The sequence below is a fragment of the Onychostoma macrolepis genome, chromosome 18 (genome assembly GCF_012432095.1).
Source record: "Onychostoma macrolepis isolate SWU-2019 chromosome 18, ASM1243209v1, whole genome shotgun sequence".
Classification (NCBI taxonomy): Eukaryota; Metazoa; Chordata; class Actinopteri; order Cypriniformes; family Cyprinidae; genus Onychostoma; species Onychostoma macrolepis.
In genome coordinates, this window is record NC_081172.1 from 29,328,047 (window position 1) to 29,349,698 (window position 21,652).

Here is a 21,652-nt window from a genome sequence, read left to right on the forward strand (position 1 = left end):
ACAAGGATCAAGGTCAAACTGCAACTTTGTGATATGTTTTAGTACTTGAACTACGTTTCCAAAAATTGGATATAACTGAACAGTCCCAAAACATATGCAAAAAAGTACCTTTAGAGTTATTGTTACACAGACTGCAATAAGGATTTGAAGAGAGTTTCATCAAGTATCACTTATATGGGGTACAATACATTTTGTGTACAGTTTTGAAATGAATAAGAATGTGCGAGGGGTTTTTGGAGGTAAGACAAAGATTTGACCAAACTGTATTGCAATCAGGACTATTGCACAACCATGAGAATTCTCTCTCCCACACAGCTAATATCTTCAGGGAAGTAGTTGCTTATAGATCAAGGAGACTGTGCCCTGAATCTTTCCTGAATTTTTTAAACCACTTTAACAATGGGTGATCATCTAGGATAGAATTCCAGGGTACCCCATATGTTTTCATTGCAGACCTTAACTTCAGGTACATAAAAAAGGAAGAAGTCTATGGGGAAGAACACGGTCAGACTCGTGCTTCTCCAGGGTACTTTAGAGTGAGTGTCCACCCAGACACGCATGGCCCTAATTTGGAAAGCAAGGTAGTAAAGCATTAAATTAGGAAGAGCAAGACCGCCATGTGGTTTTGCATGCTGTAATACTGAAAGACTGACTCTATGACGCTTACCGGCCCAGATGAATTTGGAGATTAAAGAATTTTTGGGGGAGGAAAACAAGGGAGCATGAAAAATAAAAAGTTAACTCTGGGTAAAATGTTAATTTTAACCGTGCTAATTCTAGCTTGCATTGACATTTTTAAGTTGCCCCGCCTCTGTATGTCCCACTTAATTTTCTGACTAATTTCAGAAAAATTTGTCTGAGCAATACTAGGCAGAGAATCAGCAATTTTAATACCAAGATAGGTGCATGAATTAGCAAAGACAAGGCCACTAGGTAGAGCTATTAAGTGCCATTAAGGATGGCTATTCCCAATTTATTTTATAACCAGACATAGTGCTGAAGGTGTTAAACAAATGCAAGACCTCTAGAGAGGTGTTTAAATCTGAGAGATAAAGCATAATGTCATCAGCATACAATGAGATGTAACGATGTGAGTTGTTGATAGTTATAGGTGTTATTGTTTGGCTTTGTCTAAGAGCCTGTGTGAGGGGCTCTAGTGAAAGTGCAAATAAATTGGTGATAAGGGACAACCTTGCCGGCAACCTCTTTGAAGTGGGAAAGGTTGTGATTGACAGAAACCTGTTGTTACAGAAACAAAAGGACCTTTATATAACAATTGTATAATATTTAGGAACTTGAGACCAAATCCAAATCGCTCTAGAACAGCCCATAGATAGTCCCATTCAAGTCTATCAAACGCTTTGAGAGCGTCCAAAGAAAAAATGGCAGAGGTAGCATTAGTAGTCTGAGCGTGATCAATATTGTGTAATAGTCGGCATATGTTATCTGATGCTAAACGGCCCTTCAAGAAGCTAGTCTGGTCATAATGAATCAAATTGTCAATATATGGTTCCAATGCCTCGGCTAGGATCTTGACATCAGCTGATATCAGAGATATTGGACGATAACTAGAACAACTTAGAGGATCTTTGTCTTTTTTTAAGCAACAGGGTAATGATGGCTACATTTTGATCTCTGTGAAGTGTACCGTAATCAATGGCATAATTCATGGACTTCATAATTCAAGGGGCCCACAATATCCCAGTAAGCTAGATAAAGCTCCGGAGGAATTCCATCAGGGCCAGGTGATTTACCTTTCTGCAACAGTTTAGCTGCATTGTGGAGTTCTTCCAGTGTTAAAGGAGCATCCAGCGATTCTTGAGCAGATATTGATAAAGTGGGAAGATTCAAATGACTGAGAAAATCACTACATTCTCCTCTATCAAGAGAGACCTCAGATGAGTACAACGTAGAGTAAAATTATCTAAACTCATCATTAACAGAAAATTCCAAACAACGAGTGCGCTTTACCGGTGAGTTTAACCCCCTCACATTCCAACTTAGAATATTAAAAGTAGACATATCATGTACAGGTAAAATGACAAGTGGATTGTAGAAAAGCCCAGGCCTCGAGAACCATTTGGAGAAAATTGTACATTAAAGTTAGTTGCTGCCGCGAACAAAATTCAGATGAACATAATCCAAACTATGTACATACACTTTGCAAGCCGCGAGGGTATAACGAATCCTCTGGCTAGCATAGGGCTGCAGTTTACAAGAGCCGTGACTACTCCATTGTGGTGATCCCAACCACTACTAAGGAGAGATTATTGTAGCTAGAGAGGGAGGAGATTCACGATTGTAATACAAATTGTTTAAAAAATAAATCTCAAAATAAATTTCTATATAAAATCTCAACCTGCTCAGATATTTAGTAGCCTAGAAAAATTAAATAAAATACAGGGGGACCTACCTCAGTAACCAAGAGAAAATATGAAGAAAAAATAGCAAATGAGAAAGGTCAAGTAAATGGCTTACAACAGCATATACAGTATACTCGCTGTGTAGTGTTATCTCTACTGAGTGACGGATTGCTCCATATCCATGTCAGCACAGCGGTCCAGTTGAGGAGGCAGTCCCACGGATGCTATAGCGATGTCGTTCCCAGGCCGTGAAGACATGAGATACTGCTCGGCCTCCAGCGGCGAACGGAAGAGGTTTTGTCTCCCTGCATGAATGACTTTGAGCGTAGCCGGGAAGAGGAGAAACGACTGAATTCCGAGTGTATCCATCTTCTTCCGCACCTCAGCGAAAGCCTTCTTTTTCTTAGTGGTGTCTGCGCTATAAGAAGAAATGAAGGGTTTCGCTGCCGAACTTGACCGGGTATGTGGCCCTCGCCCCATTGAGAATGGCTTGTCTATCGGTGTAGTCCAACAGTTTGAATATAACCGTGCGTGGGCGTTTAGATCGCTTGTCTGAGTAGATGCGATGTGCGCGTTCAATTTTATTTCTCTGTTCGCGATGGAAGGTATCCATTTGGGCAGGTTGCAGTCATCTCCCTCAACACCTTCTCTGAGGCCGACTAACCATACATTGGATCTTCTACTGCAGTTTTCCATGTCAGCAATCTTTAATGTGATGTCATCGAATTTTGATTTCAGATCGCTGATCTGATCCCTGTCTTTACGAACAGCCGCCTGGATGGTGTCGCATCTGGATTGGAGCAGAGATACCGATTTTCCCACTTGCTCGATCTGCCCGGTTATGGTGTTGACTGCTTTATTGGTATTTTCAATTTCACATTTCAGATCTAGAATTTGAGGCGTCAGCACATCATCTATAGCAGATTTGATAGCGACAGTGACAATTCTGTCTAGATCAGTCTGTTGTTGCTCAGGACTTGTTTCACTCCGGCCAAAATGGCGCCATCCAGCTCAGCTCGGGAGATAGCGGTGGAAGACTCCCTAAATTTCTTCTTAATGGGAGAGGTAGCGTCCTCCTGAGTATGAACAAGTGTGGCCTGGGTCGACATTTTCGACGATTTCATGTAATTTAGCATTTAGTTGTCCTTCAAAGACCTGAAAATATGCGAGTGGTGTGGATAACCCGGTGTTTTTCAAACTGCACCGCCATTAACGCGTCATGTGACTCCCAGCATTCTGGTGTTTTGAACTTTTCCGGACTGTGTGCTACTGCCAATCAGAGATGTCATAATATAGTTTTCTTTCTTAGTCACAAAAAAAGGCTCAAAAAGATCTATGATTATGTGAGCAAATATGGCAAGTTTAGTACTTCCAACCAAGCAACTTCCATTGAGATGAATGAAAATGCTAATGCTAAGTGTTCTCCAGAGGTTATTGACTTCTTTGCCACACACACACACTCACACAAATTCATGATGTTACCAGGACTGTCTCCTTCACCAGGCAAAAACGGCCATAGTCATCTCCATTACCACAGCACAAGGCATTAATATTTAAAGCCATTACATTCAGGCAGATGAGTGATTTCGGAGCTGGGCCTTTCTATTGACCTTCTCTGAGATACAGCCGTGTCAATTGACCTCAATGATGCACAAACACGGTCGCTCACAAACAACAGACACAATCTGCTCAAGAAAGTCACAGGATTAATTTAGCTTAATATTGATTTCAATTAAAGCAAATGAAGGGTTGATGCAGAGTAACTGTACGGGGAGTGTGTATGTCTGCTGTGTGTGTATGATAGAGGATCTCGATGTGTGGTGCTCCGTGATTTATTGAAGAAGTGAGTTAAAGCCTCAGGCACTCTCCTGCAGAAACAGGCACACAGCACAAATGGTAAATGACACATGGTACAGCGATACAAGAAAATGTTTCAGTGTAGCAGTGAAATGACAGAGAGTGTGGCCATTCATCACATGAATAATATATATTTTAATTAGAATAGAAAAAAAATGTTGAGAACTGAAACAAAGTTTGATAGCATAACACACATTGCTTGAACAGCATGATAAATGAGCTTCATTCTGAGCCATACCATAACTGAACACCTTATTTCATCCATACACAGGTAATTAAAAAATACGATTTATAACTTACAGTACACTAAATATATATATAATTTGTATACATATATGTACATATACATATTATATATACACATTTTATATATATATATATATATAATCTTTACAAAAAATTTTTTGTACAAGCTCTTTCTCTGTGGAATTAATTGTGGCATGAATTGCATGTGCTGTATATATTAACATAATTAACAGCACTGCATTTTTAGCCTCATTACTTGTTAATAGTGTTGAACAAATTACTGCAGAAAATTTGATAAAGATAGCTAACAAAAAGTAACAAATTCTGTGCTGTGTACTTCTGCTGCATTACGAAAAGTCCATAAAAATAGGGCCCAGTGTACTGTTGTCATGGTGCACACAGCAGGGAGGAACGAGGAACACGGAGACGAGGATAAACTTCAAAATAATAGTCTTTAATGATGACAGGGCAAGGTTATCACAGACAGGAACACCGGGGAATAACGAGTAGACCAGACCAAAACTAACTAAACGGGCAGGAACTAAATACACATGACAATTACTGATAATGACTAAACACAGCTGGACAAGACTTAACTAATAATCACACTTAACAAGGACAGGAACATGACCAAATAAGGAAACAAGAGGCGGGAACACATGACACACACGACAGAGGACTGACAATATTAATTAATATAAAATTATTTTCCATATTGATTTTTCACAGGTGTTTTGTCTATATTTTGAATTACGCATTGTGTTGTGTTTTATGGTTAAAGGAAATGTCTGTAATAAATAAATTTAAATAAATTAAAACAATTAAAAATAAATAATTTTTTTTATTATAACATGACAAAAACAAATAGATAACTCATTGATGAAAACTAATACATTGTTTTAAACTGAAACATCCATCAAAGATTTGTAAATCTCATTCCATTAAAATTTCCAACTTCAGACAGGCACAGGACATTACGTGAACGTCACGGCACACTGACACAGGTAATGATAAACATCCAGTTTTAAAATCAGTATACAATCAAAATGGACGCTGTTTACTTTCTTAATGCATATTCCTGGTTTTATTCTGCATAATTTATCAATGCACATTATCCCAACCAAAAACACCCCTCTAAACTGAGAGCTGGGTACAATAGAAGAGAAAATATGAGAATAGATCTCTCTCTCTCACTGTTTTGAAGGGAACAGTTTTTCTTCACAATAATTACCATGGTCATCAGCACTTCTTTCTTTTTGCACATAGCAGTTAACAGTCTAACCTGCATTAAGTGGAAAATAATCGCTTCAAATCACTTTACCTTTTTGTCTCCAAGGCTCTAAAACCACACACACACACATACAGCCCACAAATGCAATGAGAAAGAGCTCAGGATTTGCTCATTTAAGCATGACACTCTTTAAGCTAATTTTGAGAGTCTGACTGAGAGATAAATTCACCCAGCTGATGTCTGACAGGCCAGTTTCAGTTCTATTCTTTATGAAACCAGTGAAAATTAAATAAAAATAAAGAATTTAATGACATATGTGACTGTAGAAAATCCGCATTGGATTTCTGAGGTTCTTTTTGTTCTCCTTAACATGTACTTGATTTGTGTGCTATCTTCATTGGTTAAATTCCTTGAATCTAATTTGTATAATTAACCTAATACATCTCAATGAATGGGCACTGAAGGTTTCACTTTGCAAAAAAGGCAATAAATTTATCATAAAACTTCGATTCCCAGTCCTCTGCAACCATAAAGTAACCTTTTTTTTTTTTTTTTACTGAAATTTTTGAGATCCTTCATATCCCTCAACCAATAATCTTTGATCAGTCTTGATAAATGTATTGGTCTAGTTTGTAAATTAATCATTCAAAGCAGTTTTGTGAAATGTTGTGACACAAAAGAATGATTTGTTCATGAAACAAACATTACTACTTTTCTCATAAATGTGTGTTTATTTTTTTTTTTTTTTAATTCAGTAGGCCTACAGAAACATAGACATTTGTGGAAGCACTGCTGAGGTTATATGACATATTCAGAAACAGCAATAACATGCAAAGATAAACAGACATCAAATCTATTTGCATGCTCATTCTGGCAGGAAACTAGTAAAAGTGTGATATTTGGTATGAGAAACCATGTCAAATTTGTCAGGTGTTGCCATGGAAACAGAGTAAATCGTTTCCTAATACATGACAATTATTTGAACCACATATTTCATAAACCCAAAAATCCTGTGAATGTTAACTGATAAATAATTCACATCACTAGGGATGCCATAAAAAGCAGAATTAATTTAGCAGCCTTATTGGAAAAAGCTCAAATCACTAATCCTGTTATTAGTGCAGTCTTATTTAAAATCTTGTCATTTAATTAACAAGTTTATGATGTTCCGAATGAAAGGGGCTTTACATTTATAATTTCAGAGGCAGAAAAACATCTTCATTTGAAGAAAAGATGAACACATGTAAACAATCAACATTAAAGTAAATAAAGTAGCAAAAGCAATTTAATAGTTCATTATTTCAACTTTAGGTATTTCAGAAACTAATTATTTATAATCGCCACATTAAAGCCACAAGTACACACTAACTACATACTAACTTACAGGATTTGTGTCTCTTTTCTATGCTGCCTTGAAATTCAAATTCTCATTTGCTCACACACACAGATTTTTTGGTATCCAGAGAGAATGAGAGCAGTTTTATTCTGGCTTTGTCTTTTTTGCCAGAAACAGCCAGGCAGGGAATGTCATTACTGCATCACACAGGTATTTTCATAAAGTTTCATTTAGATAATCACATAAATGTCCATGCAGTGTTCATTCTTCACGCTTCAGTTTTGCAGACAGCTGACAGACTTTTCATGCTTAGTATATTTTATAACTCGTCTTTTTTTGTCTCAAAGTCTTTGGCTGAGGTACTTAAACTCAGTGGTTGACAAAGTATACAAATAAAGTACTTGAATAACAATACAGATATCCTAATAAATTAATCCTTTTCCAGTAAAAGTATTAAGTACTCCTTTTCAATTTTACTCAAGTAAAATAATTTGGTTCAATCGTGTCGTGGTACTCTTGTGACTGACTGACACAGAAGAAAAGGAATTATTGAATAAAGTAGTTATTTTTGTTGTCTTCACATACAAAATGCATTCTCGTAGCAAGTATAAGTTCAACCACTGAAGTCACACAGACTATTTTAACAATGTCCTTACTACCTTTCTGGGCCTTAAACCTTTCAGTTGCTTTGCTGTCTATGGAGGATCAGAAAGAATTTGTGTTCCGAAGATGAACAAAAGTGCTACTGGTTTGGAACGACATGAGGGTGAGTAATTAATGACAGAATTTAAATTTGTGGGTGAACTATCCCTTTAAGTCAAACTTGTGGATTCACTGCATTGTTAACTGGAGACTCACTCTGACCGGATCATTTGAATCAGCGAGTTATTGACTCGACAACAGCTGCAATCCGATCAGTCCGATTCGTGAATGAATCGCTCAGTGAGATTTGCAAACTGATTTAACAGATTCATTGTAAATAATCAACTTGTTCATGAATTGGACACCGCTATCGCGTCACGGAACAGGTGATCATTTGTCCAGTTCAAAATAACGAGGAATGACATGTTTTTAAGAAATGTAGTGGAGTAAAAAGTCTGATATTATTCTTTGGAATGCAGTGAATTAAAAATAAAAGCTCCTCAAAATAAAAATGCTCAGATAAAGTACAGCTACTTGAAAAATGTACTTAAGTACAGTAACAAAGTAAAACTACTCCACCTTTGATTAAACTCGTGCAATTAATTCAAGTTGGCTATTATTATTAGGTTTTTGTGAATGCTGCATCCTTATCACTCAATTTTTTAATATCTGACATTACAGTGTTCTGTTTTGACAATACAAAGATGCCAAACTTGACAACAAACTCTCTCGTGCTCCATCCTGCTGTTTATGAATTTGAATAAGCTTGCACACTGCAGCCTTCTTCTCTCTGACCTGAAAAAGCACCACTGTGCACAGCCGTCTCAAAATCAACCACCTGCATTCTGACACCAGTATCTGTAGTATCTCCTATTGATAAAAAGAGAGGCAATTCAGAGAAGATGAATGCGACATTTTCTCCTGGAATGATAAAGCACATCCTTGCTCTGAACCGCAAGCGGTGATATCTACATGCATCTGTTGCGGTACTCCAAAGATAAGACGGGACTCAGGAAGACGCTAATGTGATGCCACTTTACTGATGTTAGATAGATGATCATGTGCCTAGAATCTGCATTTTTTCCTCTCATCCTCTTCCTTTGTATCGTTCATTCTCTCTCTCTTTCCTCTGCATTGTGTTTCGGCTGTTTCAGGCTGTGAAAGCCTCTGCTGCGGTGAGGACAGATGAGAATCAGAGGGAATTATGGGCCAAGGTGACCCATATAAATGAGAGTGAACATTCTGGATTTAATGTGATTTTGGCGTACTGGGTTTGACATTTTAAAAGTCAACTTGAAACACGCAACCCATTTACTTCCGTAATTTGATGTACTTCTGAGTGAAACCAGAAATAAAATTGGGTGGGATTTGAATTTGTTCATTGGGAATTGAGCGTGAGAAGTGTGCATCTCATGACAGAATGGAGCCAAGCGAGGAGGGTCTATTAACAGTCTCAATAGCAGTTGTTTGGCTGGCGCATGATTTGAATCCTGCGATGTTTGCTCATGGAAATCACGGACGTTTTGAACCAAACCCCCGACTCGTGAATTTCAAACGATTACTCATTTTGAAGCCATGTGGTTGGAGAGGAAGGGCTGAAAAAGCGAGAGAGTTTTGTGACATTATCTAAGAAAAAAAAGAAATACATTGATTTTCTGTTAATATGTGCCAGAAATCTGTGCACAATGAGACATTTATTAACATTAAGATATTTTTAATAATGTGTGTAACCAAAAAGCTGGTAGCAATTGACTTCCATAGTATTTTATTTTCCATGTTATGGAAGTCATGGCTATCAACTGTTTGGTTACCAGCATTCTTCATAGAAAAACTCGTACAGGTTTCGAAACAATTTGAGGGTGACTAAATTATGACAGTATTTTCATTTTAGGGTGAACTTTTCCTTTCAGGTAAAATTTGTGTTTTATTAATTTCCATTTCCAGGTCTTGAAATCACACTTTTAAATGTAGACTTCCTCAGATATCCGGATTTTCAAGACTGTGAATCCTGGAGCTTCTGGCTTGTTTTGTCTTATTTTAAAGTGCCACTATTATGCCTTTTCGAATATTACCTTTCATGCAGTGTGTCATGTAACTGTATGTGAACACAAACTATCTGCAAAGTTGTGAAGCCGACAGTGCACGATAAATAAAGTTACTGTCTATCAAAAAAAAAAAAAACAGTCGACTCGCAATCACCTAAACGAGTTGTCAGGATTTCAAATCTTATTCTGTTACGGCTGTACGTCACGAAGTAACACATTTGCATAATGTCCGCCCACGTTCTCACAAACAACTTGCTATCACATCTTATAATTACCACAAACTTGTTAACACTTGACACTTACTGAGAAAACTGCTCCAGTCATGATTGCGAATCAGTCTCTTGTCGATCAGCCACTTCAACCGTTTCATCATCAGACTCCGGCTCGAATTGGTAAGGTACAATTGATACCAACTTTTCTAAGTATTGACAAGTCTTCAGGGCCGTCAGTCCGTTATGGCAATGGGCGTTTCGTTTCCGACACGCGCTGTAAGCGATAGACTAATCACAAAGGACTGTGCCATCTGACCAATCATAGCAGTGAGGGCTCACATAAAGGAGGGGTTTAGAGAGACTGATTCTTCGAACTGCTCCGCACGAGTCGTTTACGAATCATTTAGAAATTAGGTAAAATTAAATATATTTTTTGAGAAAACTAAAGTGTTTTTTCACCTTGCATGCATGCAAACCTGTTTTAGGAGACTCATAAAACAATATTAGCAACCTTAAAAATGGCATCATAGGGGCACTTTAAACATTGTAATTAATTTTGAGGCCCCCTACTGGGCCCTGGTCCCCTGGTTGAGAACCATTGATATAATATATAATGTAAACTAGCCTTAATATAAGATTCCCTTTCTTGCAAAATATTGCAAGAATGAAAACCAGAGCAAAGGTGCATTATGACTGTGGTGATATTGAGAATAAAATTAGATATTGATCTGCTATAACTGGAGTTAAATCCTTTTTATTTTGAGTACTATTATAAATATTTAGACCGACAGAAAACAGTGGGATTGTAGTTCATCATGTCACACACTTACTAAAATGCGATGTTAAAATTGGTTGATTCAGTCAAACAACCAGTTATGTTATGTTATGTTATGTTATGTTATGTTATCCATCGTAAGACAATCAACCATCTAGAGAAACAGTAAGAAACATGCATAATATTGCAGCAAACCGGTTTTAAAAGTCAAGAGTTATGAAGTGGTGCTCGACTAGTACCTGATTGTAACGCCAAACAACAGCCCAAATGAGCAACCTGGTCTCATAAAAATACATACCTCTGTGCACTTTTTTGCAACACCGTTTTTACATACCTTACAGCACGTTTCGCTGCAGTTTCAAAGAGAAATGTCCACTGAGTGGCACTGAAACACAGGTTCAATATGTAAACCCTGGCACGTTTTTATTACGTTGATATAGGTACGTATTGTGGCGGTTCAGAATTCAAATATCCGGGGACTGTCATTAAAAGTTAATATTGTATTGTGTTGGAAACATGCCCTACACCAAATCCAACCCTAAACCTACCCTATAGTGTTAACAAATGCAAAACTGATATGAAAACGTATTTGTAGATGCAATTGGGCCATTTCAACGGGATTCACGGTTACACAGGATTCGAACCGGAGCTCCTCAGCTCTCAAGTTCGTCCCCATACTCCATGAGCTACCAAAGAAACCTATCATCTATGAAAACCCATAGATATGAAGCTGGATGTGTGTGATGCTAATGTTCAAAAGCATCAGTTTTCAAATCTCCCAGCATATTAATATTGTTTTGAAGTCATAACATGATATTCTTCAAGTAATTGTGCGAAAATTACACTTTATTAATCGAAACTCTGTAAATTTGTGTGAAAAGGAATAAAAGGTGTCAGGGTTTTACTGCCTCTGGTATTCATTTATTTTGGAAACTGCAGTGATATGTACTTATTGGTACGTATTTCGCGTCTCGCTAAAAAGTGCACCCAGGTACATTTATGCCATGAGACCAGATAGCAAGTGAGCCAGGTATCTGCAAGATAGCCAAATGCAAATGTCATTCTGAATAAATATATTTCAATGTGCTTGGCATAGTAACACAACTAATGGAATCCAGCCGGCATTCAGCACACATCAACAATTAATCACCAAACTTTTTTTTCCAAACCCCAACCTCCATATGCCATGATGGATAACTCATGTTGGTCCCCATCTACAGACTATAAATCCACCTTATCAGCAAATTCCAGTTCACGTTTTCCTTCTCTTTCCTTTACTGTCATGTTTACAAATTCAATATAAAGCCGTGTTTGTTCTGTGCTTCCTTTCCAACAGATGTCGGCTGTCTTCACTGATGTTGATGCAGTTATAGGCAAGCTGTTTGAAATGAACAATTCAAACATGGTGCTGGAAACGATTTAGCACTTATGTGTACAAAGCTGTGTGCTTGCCAAAGAGCAGACGCAGCATGTTATGGGATGTCCCCTAACCGAGATATTCCAGCATTGCAATAACAGTATGTCTGCAATAAGAGGCAGGTAGGCTGCGCCCTCACTTGATTAACAACTTATGACAGTTTTCACATCCATGAGAACAACCATTTTTGAAACCTTTTAATGAACAGTTATTAAAGGAATAGTTCACCCAAAAATTTAAATTTGCTCACAATTTTTCCCCCCTCAGGACATCCAAGATGTAAATGATTTTGTTTGTTCATCTGAAAAATTAGGCATTGCATCACTTGCTCAGCAATGGATCCTCTGCAGTGAATGGGTACCGTCAGAATGAGAGTCCAAACAACTGATAAAAACATCACAATAATCCACACGACTCCAGTCCATCAATTCATTGTCTTGTGAAGTGAAAAGATGCGTGTTTGTAAGAGACAAATCCATCATTAAAGCATTTTTAACTTATGGTTAAACCATAGTTTCAAGGAAAAATACAAGTCCATAATATTGCTTTCTCCAGTGAAAAAGTCATCTTGTCTGAATCAGGAGAGAAATATGCACATATAAAGAACTGTTTACAAGCCAATACAGTTCTAAATAAATATTTCAACTTTGATTTGAGAGGACAACAGAGCATAGACTTCCACTGGAGGAAGCGTTATTATAGATTATGGACTCGTATTTTGGCCAGAAATGACAGATTAAAGTTAAAACACCTGAATGATGGATTTGTTTCTTATAACATGCAGCTTTTTGTTCATAAGACATTACTGATGGACTGGAGTCGTGTGGATTATTGTGATGTTTTTATCAGCTGTTTGGACTCTCATTCTGACGGTACCCATTCACTGCTGAGGATCCATTGGTGAGCAAGTTTTTTTCAATTCTGTTCTGATGAAGAAACAAACTTGGATGGCCTGAGGGTGAGTAAATTTTTATTTTTGAATTAACTATTTCTTTAAAATAACCTTTTTTTTCTTAGTGTGAAGAACATTTTAAAAATCTAAAGAATATTTTTCAACTATAAAGAACCTTCTGTGAAATTGATGTTAAACATTCTTCATGAAACCATAGATGCCAATATAGAACCTTTATTTTTATGAAAGATTATATATGTTTTACCAGTGTCCAAAATGAAGTAAAGCAAAGATTTCAAATCATGTATTTACACGGGTTCTGCACCAGCCAAACAACTGTCATTGACGTTATAATGCAAATGGAAAACTGTCTCCAGGTAGGCTATTACAGATCCCCTTTGGACACCTCTTATAATTTATTATATTAATATTTTTATATTTTAAATATAAAAAACCTGCAAACCCCTGAGTATAATGTTGTCAGGTCACGTAATTTCTAAGACTCAAGGTGGTTGTTTCGGAAAGCTTTCAAAACACTTAAATACAAACCATCTATGAATATGTATGACATATTTTTCTAATGAACCAATTGCTTAAGAGTCAAAAGCATGAGTGTAAATCATAAATATGCAACAGCTGTCCTATTAAAATTTCTATGGTCAAACCGTTGCAAGCTCTTTGAACACTAAAGAGCTGAGTCGCACTGTAATCCTGTAGAGATCTCAGCTCTGCATGCTAGACTGTAGTTTTATCCAAATTAAAGACAATGAGGTATTTTAAATATTTTCTTTTACTCAAGAGATCAGGAGTTGAAGTGGGCTCAGCAAAGTCAAGGATACAGGATTCGGGCTGAACAAATCCAATCTGGCTTACACTGTTGACAAAAATTGATTTTTCTCAGTCATATATGAATGAGGAGAACAGATGAGGGCTCAACACTTATGTTTGTGATGCTCCATCATGCAAGTTCAGAAAGGAGGAGTGTTAGTGCTTATCTTAGTTTCAGTTTCAGTTTTACTCGCTCCGTGTCCCAATAAAGCAATCCACGTAATCCGTTTTCTTGTTCAATATATGGCTTTAATCTCGACTCAGAGATAAAATAAAATAAACAAAATATAACCATAAATCTGAAATCTCACGGATGCGGTAAAGAAACTGTGTGACTCCGCTGTATTCCAAAGAACACACTGCCGCCAGACTTAACTGACGCGATTCTTAAAGAGCCAGTACACGATTTTGACATAGTACATATTTTCCATGTAAAATACAGAATATTTATCCAAATGGCACATAAGAATAAAGTTCACAAATGCAAACAATCCAAACCAAAATATTCAAACTGAAATGCACCGCATAATAGAACATTGATTACTGACTCTGAACAAAAATAGGCTCCTACATTACCGCCCCCTAATTGTTCTCAAACTCCTTGAAACAATTACTTAAATTTAAACAGATGGAGCCATATTATTTTAACCCTTGGTGAAATCTAAAAGTCCAAAACAACACAAATTTAGGTTACTAAAGACATATTGCCTTCAATATATAGGCTATTTATTCTGCCTCCTGCAACAGGCAAAGTTTTGTTATAGGTCTTTCCAAAATGTTTGCCTTTGTCTTGATGCGGACTTGTCGGACGAGGCCCTTATTGTCAGGAATGGTTTCAATGACTCTTGCTAACATCAATGAATTCCTAGGGGCAGAGTCATCAACTACAAGAACAATGTCTCCAACAGAGAAGTTTCTTGTTGTGTTGTTCCATTTTTGTCTCTGTTGCAACTGTGGCAAGTATTCCCGACACCAACGCTTCCAGAACAAATCAGAAACATACTGCACCTGTTTCCATCTGCGTCTAGAATACAGGTCATCTTGGTCAAACAGTCCTGGAGGCAATGACGGCTTTGTCTTGAGTAACAACAAGTGATTCGGAGTCAGAGCTTCCAGATCATTTATGTCACTTGATGCTGCTGTGATTGGACGACTATTGATTATAGCCTCTGCCTCACAGAAAACAGTTTGAAGGCATTCCTCATCAAGAACTTGTTCTCTAACTGTAGCATTAAGAATTTTTCTTATTGAGCGTATCAGTCTCTCCCATACCCCACCATGGTGAGACCCAGTGGGAGGATTGAAAACCCACTTAATTCCTTGTTGGCTGAGATGGTCCTGAATCTTCTGGTTGTTCCATTTTTCAATGGATTGTCTTAACTCACGCTCAGCAGCTACAAAATTGGTCCCATTGTCTGACCTGAGAACTTTCACTTGTCCCCTTCTGGCTACAAACCGACGTATAGCATTTAGACAGGAATCAGTGTCCAACGAAGAAGCAACCTCGATGTGCACTGCACGAATTGCCAAGCAAGTGAAGATAACTCCATATTTCTTGACAAGGCTTCTTCCACGTTTAACCATGAATGGTCCAAAGTAATCTACCCTACTCTTGTAAAGGTGGATCATCTGGCATTACCCTGTCTGATGGTAAATCTGCCATCATTTGTTTTCCTGTGGAGCTATGTAAACGACGACAAGTAACACATCTTCCAAGCATTTTTCTGATAGCAGATTTGACACCTGGTATCCAGTATTTCTGTTGCAGTGTAGAAATCATGTGATTTCTGCCACCGTGTCCTGTTTTATCATGAACATTCTGGAGGATCAAGTTGGTGACATGAAGATCCTTCGGAATAATCAGAGGCCGTTTGACTTCTTCCGGCATAGCCGCATTGCTAAGTCTTCCACCGACATGTAAAACTTCATTGAGCAACTGAGGGTTTAACCTGTAGATCGAACTGCCTCTTTTTATGGCTTGTCCACTTTGCAAAGCTGACATCTCCTCAGCAAACTTCTCTTTTTGGCAGAACTTCACTATTTCAAGCTCAGCCTCCTTCAAATCATCAACTGAAATGTGACTTCCTTTCCATTTAGCTTTGATGTCTGTCATCCTTTTGTCTACTCTAGTTGAGTTAACTGGAGTCTCTGCAGTAAATATCTTTCTCTTTTGCACAAGTACCAACAGCATACGTTTAAACTTTAGAATCCACGCTATGGTGCGCTGAAGCTTTATCCAAGAGAAGAAATGATTCATCAGTTGTCTAACTGAATTGTTGCTGTGTTGGGTCTGTATTGAATGGACCAACACTGACCTCTTGATCTCTGGATCATCTGCAGATATCATCATTTGGTCCATGTTCTTTGGCCACTCTTCTGGAAATTGGTATAGAAATTCTGGGCCTGAGATCCATTTTTCATTTTGCAGGAAAGTATAAACTTTCTGCCCTCTTGAGGCACAATCTGCAGGATTTGATGTGGTATTAACGTAATTCCACTGTTCGACACTTGAGCCCTTTAGAATTGTTGTGACTCTGTTTGCCACGAATGTTCTGAATCTTGTGCTTTCGTTTCTGAGGTATTTAAGCACAGCTGTGCTGTCCGTCCAGTAGACTGAAGGTTTAAGTTCCAGCTGTAGCTCTCTTCTTAACATCAGATCCATTTTTGTGGCCACTGTCGCAGCTGTCAGTTCCATTCGTGGAATTGTAGGCCTTTTTAGAGGGGCAACTCTAGCCTTCCCCATAATCAATGCACAGTGCACCTGATCCTTTTGATTACGTAGAAGCAGATAGCTTGCTGTACCATACGCATCTTCACTCGCATCTGCGAAGTGATGTAGCTGTGCTACAACAGCTTCTCCGAAATCTGCTGGTTTAATGCATCTGCTCACCTTGAACTCTTCAAGCTGATGAAGTCCATTGAGCCAGTCTGTCCACCTTTGTTTTACTTGCTCTGGCAGATCATCATCCCATCCTATTTTCAGTCTACATAAATCTTGTAGGATCATCTTTGCTGGTAAAACTACAGGTGCTAGAAACCCCATGGGGTCATAGATAGAGCTGACGATCGAGAGCAGTCCTCTTCGAGTAAGTGGACGATCTTTGATGACTATCTTAAATTGAAATGTGTCTGACTCCACATCCCAATAGATGCCCAATGCTCTTTCCATTGGCAGTATTTCCTGATCGAGATCCAAGTTTTTCACTCCATCAGCCCGTTCATCCTCAGGAACAGCTGCAAGCACAGCACGACTGTTGCTAGTCCATTTGACCAGGCGAAAACCTCCTTTGGAACATATTGCTCGTAGACCATGATACAGTTCTATGGCTTGTGTCTCAGTGGCTGTGGACTTTAAACAGTCGTCTACGTAAAAATTTCGAAGAACAGCATCAGCAACCTCGGGTTTGTATAATGTGCCGTGATCCTCAGCACATTTCCTCAAAGCATAGCTGGCACAGCTGGGTGAAGAAGTAGCGCCAAATAAGTGGACAACCATTTTATGTTCCACCAAGTCTCCATTATAATCTCCGTGAGGCCACCACAGGAACCTAAGAAGATCTGAATCTTCCTCATGGACGCGAACTTGGTGGAACATAGCTTCCACATCTGCCATAAAGGCGATTCTTTCTTGTCTGAATCTTGTAATGACACCAACAAGACTGCTTGTGAGGTTGGGCCCTTGTAAAAGTTGATGGTTGATTGTGGGGCATCTTGATAAGATGCCCCACAATCAAAAACGACTCTCAGTTTATGTTTGACTGGATGGTACACCCCATGGTGAGGTATGTACCATGTCTTGCCATCTGTTTGTCTGTGATTGTCTTCTGTCAGCTCAACAGCATAGTCATTTCGGATGAGATTGTTCATGAAAGATGTATACTCAGTATGGAACTCTGGATTTCTGATGAATTTTCTTTTCAAATTCAGAGCCCGTTGTTCAGCCACCACATAGTTACTTGGCATCTGAATAGCCTTGTTTTTCAGAAGCAGGCACAAGCTGTAATGACCATCTACTAGTTTAGCTGACTCAGACATAATTTTCATAAACTGGTGGTCTTCTTTGGACATTTCGATTTGATCATCCATTTTTTCTGCTTCAGGGAAATCCTGCTTGAATTGCTGTTGCCACAAGTCTTCTAATCTGGCTACTGATATGCGATTCACAAACACTGGAACACACCTTCCTTTTCTTGTGATGCCATTACTGTTCCTAAGGGGTCCATTGACTGTCCAGCCCAACTTAGTTCTTACAGCAAAAGGTCCATTGTCTTTACTACTAATAACTTGCCATGGCTCCATGACTTCAGGCACATTAGCTCCTATTAGCAATCCAATTTCTGCTTCGATGCTAGGGAGACAAATGTCCTTAAGATACGGCCATCTCTCCAAATCCTTTTGCTGTGGAATGTTGCCCTTGTAAACTGGAATAGTTCTCTGTGTGAAGACGTCAGGAAGTTGGACGAACTGATCACCATCTATACTACTAATCTCCAACCCAGACACTATGTGAGTGTTGACTTGTTTTTCACCTCCCATTGTTCTCAGGAGTATATCAGTCCTTCTTCCACTCACTTTCAGTTCGGACATCAACGCTTCTGTACAGAAAGTGTCTGAACTACCTGGGTCGAGAAAGGCGTACGTTTTGACCAGATGTGTACCCTTCGTAGTCTTAACTTGAACAGGAACGATTGACAAAGTACACTCATTCTCACAGGTATCCTTGTCTCCACTCGTGTACTTTTCTGCATAGACTAGTGCACTTGTAACAGATTGTCTGTCACAGCTATCTGTTTTGTCTTCTGGAAGACACTCAGTCTCCTTTGGCTTCATATGCAGTAGGGTTGGATGAGGCAAAGAGCATTGACTGCAGCTCATTCTATCCTTGCATTGTTTGCTCATGTGGCCATGCTTTAAACAGCCGAAACACAAACCTTTGCTACGTAAAAAGTCAATTTTCTCCTGATGTGTCTTACTTTTCAACCTTTTACACGATTCCAGGTTGTGCTGCAGTCCTTTACAAAAGACATGGTTTCTTCTGGCTGTCGACGTGTGTATTTTGCAATCTTTGAACTGAAAGTTTGTCATCGTCTTCAACCCTTTTTCAATCGGTACAGCACTAGTCGTGAAGACCCTTTTGTTACAGCCTTTTTACAAATGCCTGCTTCTGCATGTAACTTAGCTTGTCCTTTAGTTGTTGAAGTTTCCTTTATGTCCCCAAACACTGGATGAAGAGAAATCCTCGCTTGCTTGTTAATGAAATCAACTAAATCTTTGAACTTCACTCTAGCGTTTTTTCTTCTCTTGTATTCCACATGCCACCGATCGCCATTTTCTCTTAATTTGTATGGAAGTTTCACCAATGGCTCTTAAATTTGCTGCGTTATCCATTTCTTCCATGTAACTTATATCTGACATTGCATTGCAGCATCCTGACAGAAACAATGAAAAGGAGTGAAGTGCTTCTCCGTCTTCAGGCCTGATAGAGGGCCACTGTAGAGCTTTGTTCATGTATGCAACTGCAATCTGATACTCATTTCCAAAATGCTCTCTTAGAAGCTGCTTTGCCTTAAGATAGCCTTCTGCTGGGTTCATATGCAGACAGCTACGAACCAGTTCCTTAGGCTTTCCAGTCGTATACTGTTCCATGAAGTATAAACGATCCTTATCATTATCAGTACGATCTTCAACTCCATGTTCAAAGGCTCGGATGAACAGCTTATAATCGAGAGGATCTCCTTTGAAAATAGGAATGTCAATTGAAGGAAGCATAGTCAATTTTTGATGCTTCACTAAGCGTTCAGCGATATTGGCTTGTCGATGCACGGCACTGCATAAAGTATCAACTACGTTTCCCTCTCTACCTGAATAAGACTCATTTGGAACTGTGTTATTAGTTGACTGTAGCCTAAGAGGTTGAAACACATCTTCATGAGGTGTTATGCTACCTGATTCCAGATCTACTTCTTTGTGGCTTACTGCTGAAGACCGACAGCTCTCATACTGCTTGATAACTTTAATCTTTGCATCTGACGCTGCAAGGGCAACTTCTAGCTCAAATTCTTCTCTTTTAGCCTTTAGTTCAGCCTCTTGTCGTTCAATGGCTTGTTTCTTCTTCAAAGCAGCATGTTTAACAAGTAGTGCAGCTCTTTCTGCTTCAGCAGATATCCGTGCAGAAGAAGTTGTAGATGTTGTAGACCTGCCGTCTACTGACCCATGTTTCTTATGCTTCTTACTTGAAGTTACTGACACAGAAGAAATGCTATCATCAGGATTTATTTCTAGATCACACTGTACTGCTTGCTCAGCATTTTCTGTGACTTGTTTCATCCACTTGTTCACTGCAGTAATGAACCTTTCACATGAGCAGGCTCTTGGCTCGAACCATGTATGTTGGTCCTTTGCATACTCTTCTTCAGACATAAACTCCTCAATACTATGGTTGAGCTGACAGAAATCTTTATATAAGTCTTTATATTCTGTGTCTAATTTAGTTCGAACAGTGTCAACCTGTACAGCATCATCCATAAATTGTTCAATCTCCTTAGATTTGCTTGTGAGCTGAGCTAATTTAGCTTTCCTTGATTGCACAAGCCTTTGCAGTTTTTCTTCCTTTGCTTTCTCTGTCATTTTTACCTGCCTTTTAGTACTAGTGCAATCCTCAGTTGGTTTCGTACTATCATCCATTATTTAATTTCAAGCATCAAACAAGTGAATCGTTGCTTATATAAAGGAACTGTGCAAAGCCACGGTTCAAATCTTTACCTCAGAAATCTCCACAGAAACAGCGCCATTAGACCACATGTAGATTATGACGCTGGCTCCGAAGTAATCATAGAACGTCATTTTCCAAAGAAACTCCACATGGCGAGATCAATTGTTCCTCAAAACATCCATACATCTTCGTGTCAAACACGTCCTTATCCATCAGGAGTAAGTTTCTTTACTAATGTTAGTGCTTATCTTAGTTCCAGTTTCAGTTTTACTCGCTCCGTGTCCCAATAAAGCAATCCACGTAATCCGTTTTCTTGTTCAATATATGGCTTTAATCTCGACTCAGAGATAAAATAAAATAAACAAAATATAACCCTAAATCTGAAATCTCACGGATGCGGTAAAGAAACTGTGTGACTCCGCTGTATTCCAAAGAACACACTGCCGCCAGACTTAACTGACGCGATTCTTAAAGAGCCAGTACACGATTTTGACATAGTACATATTTTCCATGTAAAATACAGAATATTTATCCAAATGGCACAAGAATAAAGTTCACAAATGCAAACAATCCAAACCAAAATATTCAAACTGAAATGCACCGCATAATAGAACATTGATTACTGACTCTGAACAAAAATAGGCTCCTACAAGGAGGTTTTGGTTCTCTCCTTCACCATCCGTGGTTGTCTTGTCAAGTTGCAAAGGGGAGGTTTCCAACAGGTCCTGGAGCTCCAGGATGAGTTTAAAGGCCATCTTGATGCTGAAAGCTAAACTGCAGTCCACAAACAGCATTCTGATATGTGCAACGAACATCCAATCTCATGAAACACCAACAGAGCCAGAGCAATTTGAAGAACGGGAGATCAGTTTGAAAAGTGTGAACAATTTAAACATATTTTCACAGTATGAAGCAACCGCATTGCTTCCTGAAATGCTCAAGAGAACACCTGGAAGAAAACAGAGGTATATGTAAATGCATAGGTGAATTTATATAAGGCCACACTGCAACATTCAGCACATTGAAAAGTGTACAACACAGAAAATGGAGTACAATACACTGGGGCACAAAAGAGCGGCCTGTAATACTGTAGTGA